The 3,928-nt window shown below is 36.1% G+C and overlaps 1 pseudogene; it reads right to left on the bottom strand.

Annotated features, from left to right (window-relative positions):
• Positions 1–552: 552 nt before the first annotated feature.
• On the bottom strand, positions 553–3,511 carry LOC107916738 (probable galacturonosyltransferase 9; annotated as a pseudogene).
• Positions 3,512–3,928: the final 417 nt, after the last annotated feature.

The following is a 3,928-nucleotide window of genomic DNA, read 5'->3' as shown; positions in this document are numbered from 1 at the left end:
AAGTTTTAGTCTACAAATAGGACTAAGTTCAACAGTACGGTTGAGTGCAGATTAAAGATGGAAACCTAGCAACCTAACCTTCACCAAACCATCTAAGGGTTCTCACATTCGGTAACTACAACAAAAGATGGAGAACTACAAGTTGCAAGATTCCAAGTGCTAAAAAGCTAAGACGATATCAAAAAAATTTACATAAATTCAGAGTTGAGTATCAGGTATTGGTATGTATTTGATACGAGTATGATGAAATTTTCAAAATTCTTAAACATATTTAGAAGATTTTTGGAAGTCACCTCCTATGACCTATCCATGTGTCAGGAACGAGAGTCAAATATAGATGCTTCAAAAAATAAATAAGAGTCGGAGCAACATAGCTTCTAACCTACTGCACCATTATGCATGGGAAATTTTTACTCTCAATCTAACTTGTAAAGCAGACAAACAAACCTGAGAGACATAACAGTAACTGAAAGTAAGTTTGAATTGCCATAAAACTAGACTAACATGTCGAGTTTTGTAAGTTGACAAATGTATTGATGGAAAAGATTTCACTATCAAAGAATCATTTAAGTGTATACATATATAATCTGGTCCAGTACAATTCGTGCTTGACATCTTCAAGAACAAAACAGCAAATTTAAGAATAAACAAATAGTAAGCCTACTAAAGGGGAGAAAGAACTAAAGATAAAACCATTAAGCTTTACTCTGGCAGTTAAACTAAAGAATAGTGTAAATGTTGGTGAAATATAGCAAGCCTATATGAACAATCGCTAAAATTTCTATTTTTGTTACTTGATTATTGAGAGAGAAGCACCAGTACTTACTTACCTACACTCCAAAATTGCATGTCTGCAGGAATTCCATGTCATTATCCACATATTTGGTCCAGAGATTCTTGTATTGGTTCATAGCTATGTCTAGCCAAGGTTTCATGTTTCCATTATAATGAATGAGTGCAGCATTGTTGATCACATCCATGCTAATGCTTGGATTGTATCCAAGTCCAAGCTCGTGCCAGGATTTGTCCAGTGATTTTGTCAATGAGTAAAAGGTGATCAGGCCAGGCGGAAGAGCACCCGATTTCCACAGAGCCCGATCAACATTCTGATCAGAAGATCAATTAAAAGTTAATTACACATCCACTTCCATAACTTCGATCCATAATTCAAACCATTAGCAAAACTGAGGTGTTGTATTTGAAACTTGAAGTTAATTAATTGGTTTTACTCCTAAAAGTTGTATTCATTTGTCATCATTTCTAATTTTCCCTCCGAGACCACTCTATTACCATTAGGACAAAGGAGTCATCATTTATTTACAGTGTGTTGTCAATTTTTTGCAGGTAAAAACATTGTTTCTCTTTCTCCATTAAAATCATGAAATGATCTGTAACACCAGTAGCTAACAAATTATTACTCCTATTTGTATCAAACATAAGTAAGTTTCTTTAAAGAAAATAATGTACTAACCAAGTTTTGCCAGTTGTGATACGTTTCCGTGCATTTCTCACGCCTCCAAGCATCAAGATCAAAAATATTCATCCCATAAGCCCAAGCACAAGCCTTAGGATTAAACCTCTCCCTAATGAGAGGATGTGAAAAATGCAAATACTGAGAGAAACGGTGAAACGACCCAAAGCAGGTTTCTACAGCTCCATTCACCTTTCCAGACAAGTCTATCTTCCACAACCCTGTCAAGTCCTTCTGAACCACAACATCATCATCCAAGAACAAAATCTTATGCAACTTAGGGTACATTCAGGCAAATAAAACCTAAGGTGATTCAACATTGACATATGCTCAAGATACCTAAACTTCGTGTTACTCCCATCTTTGGTACCATTCTCCATCTTATGCTCCAAGTAAAATCTCTGCTTAGCAGACTCAATTTGCCTCAAAACTGGCACGTAGGCGGAATTCATGAATTTATAGTCTTCTAATGCCCTCACCTCCACATGAGCACCTCCTTCTACAGGTCTCATTTTGAACCAAACTTTCATTGCAGCCAAATTCATTCTATCAGTTACCACATGGAACACATGTTTCCAAGGCTCCTCAGCGTTCTTCACCACAGACCTCACCACCACAGAAACTGCAATCACATTATCAGAAAATATAGCATAGTGGTACAAATCGGGGTCATCAAACTCAGACTTAGGCAAGTCTTCCTTGTACTTCTCCGGATGGGAAATTCTCTCCTCCACCAGTCTCATTGCCAAGCAATGTAAACTCTTAGGAATTGATTTGGCAGCAATTGAGCTCGCAAAAGCTCCATTCTTTTTTGCCTTACCTAATAATTCCCTAACTGCGAAAATAGTATCTTTCTACTTTTGAATTTTCAACTGATTATCATAATTTTCTTTAGATTCAGCTATTAACAACCTAGCAAATTTCACTCTATCTTTCACTTCTTTCTCAAACTGCCTTAAGACATCCTCATCTAGATTCCCATCGGTTTCAAACAAAGAGGATTTATACCTCGGTTTAGATGTAATATCGGAGAAATTCTTAGCCAAATCGTCAAACATTTTCAATTGCCTCGAAATGTCAAGCTTTAGTTTCCTTGCATAAGCTGCATATGCTTTCACTAATGTGATGTGATCATTGGCTTGCCTGTATATCAAATCTAACCTTGTTTTGAGAGGGTCCGAGTTCAATGCTACAAACGTTCTATGCATGTAAGCATTTCCGCCACTTCGAAACCTCTGCTAGAAAACCCCGGAAAAGAAAATAGTTAGAACATCTAAAAGGGTATTTAAAACCCCAAACAGAATGAATTTTAAAGTACTGCAAGCTCTGCCCTAAAGACTAGCAGAAAACAACCATAGAGAGAGAGAGAGAGAGAGAGAGAGAGAGAGAGAGAGAGAGAGAGAGAGAGAGATTAGATTGTGAAGTATTAAAGGCTCAGCAAATCGCCAAAGTGTATGAATAAAAGCCAAATAGATTTAAATTTTGAAGCACCGAATTAGAGAAATAAATGGCATGTTACTGAGGCTAAAAAAACCCAAGTTAGAGAAAAGAAAAGGGTATCTGAAAAAACCAAAAACAGAACAAATGATAAAGGATTTTGAAGAAGGAAAAATTTACAGAGTGCTGATGAGTTGTAGAAGGACGAGTAGTGAGGAGAACGGTGGCAGTGGCAATGAAGAGAAGCGAAAACATGGCTGAGACGAAGATCCTGTAAGAAAAAAAACTGCGGAAACCAGCTCCAACACCGCCGGATCCGCCACCGCGAGCTCCCCTGATAGCCACAGCCATCGAAATTCAGCTATTTACACTGCTTTGTTTCTGTCCGTCTCTTAGACTGATTAGTGAAACTAAATAAATAATAAAAAAAAAGAATGACACAGTAATGAGATCTGAGATTTGACAATGAAAGGGTTAGAAGATGTGGTTGATTTATTAAGATTTGACTGATGAACTGAAGAAAAGGAATGAAGAAATTGATGGAAGTGTTTAGGGTGAGGGGGGTGTAGGGATTGTTCGTTGAGATGGTTAGAATTTGTCGGGCTGACTGAAGAGGGTGAGATCCGTAGTTATATGTGTAATGGGCCGGACCAATATGATCCATAACTTTTTCAATTCGATCGATTGTCTTCAATTACTGATCCAACCACTTAAATTCTATAAAACTTTTCTTTTTTTTTTCTTTCCAAATATATTCCTACTTTAGCAGTCCAAATATTTTTAAAAGGGAATAACTTACATAAAGTAAAATTTTTAACTACCACTCAAATTTTAATGATATAAAATTACTATTATACACTCGTCCATAGAGAAATTATTTTATAAATTATTCTCATCACATTATTCATGGTCCCTTTTCTATTATTTAATAACATTTAACAATTTTTTTCATATGATTGACACATAATTTTAATAATTTTTTTATCCCGAACTTTAAGCCCAAAACTTATAACCCTAAAC

The sequence above is a fragment of the Gossypium hirsutum genome, chromosome A12 (assembly GCF_007990345.1).
Source record: "Gossypium hirsutum isolate 1008001.06 chromosome A12, Gossypium_hirsutum_v2.1, whole genome shotgun sequence".
Lineage (NCBI taxonomy): Eukaryota > Viridiplantae > Streptophyta > Magnoliopsida > Malvales > Malvaceae > Gossypium > Gossypium hirsutum.
Note: the sequence above shows the minus strand (reverse complement) of the source record. Positions and strands in the feature narration are given on the sequence as shown.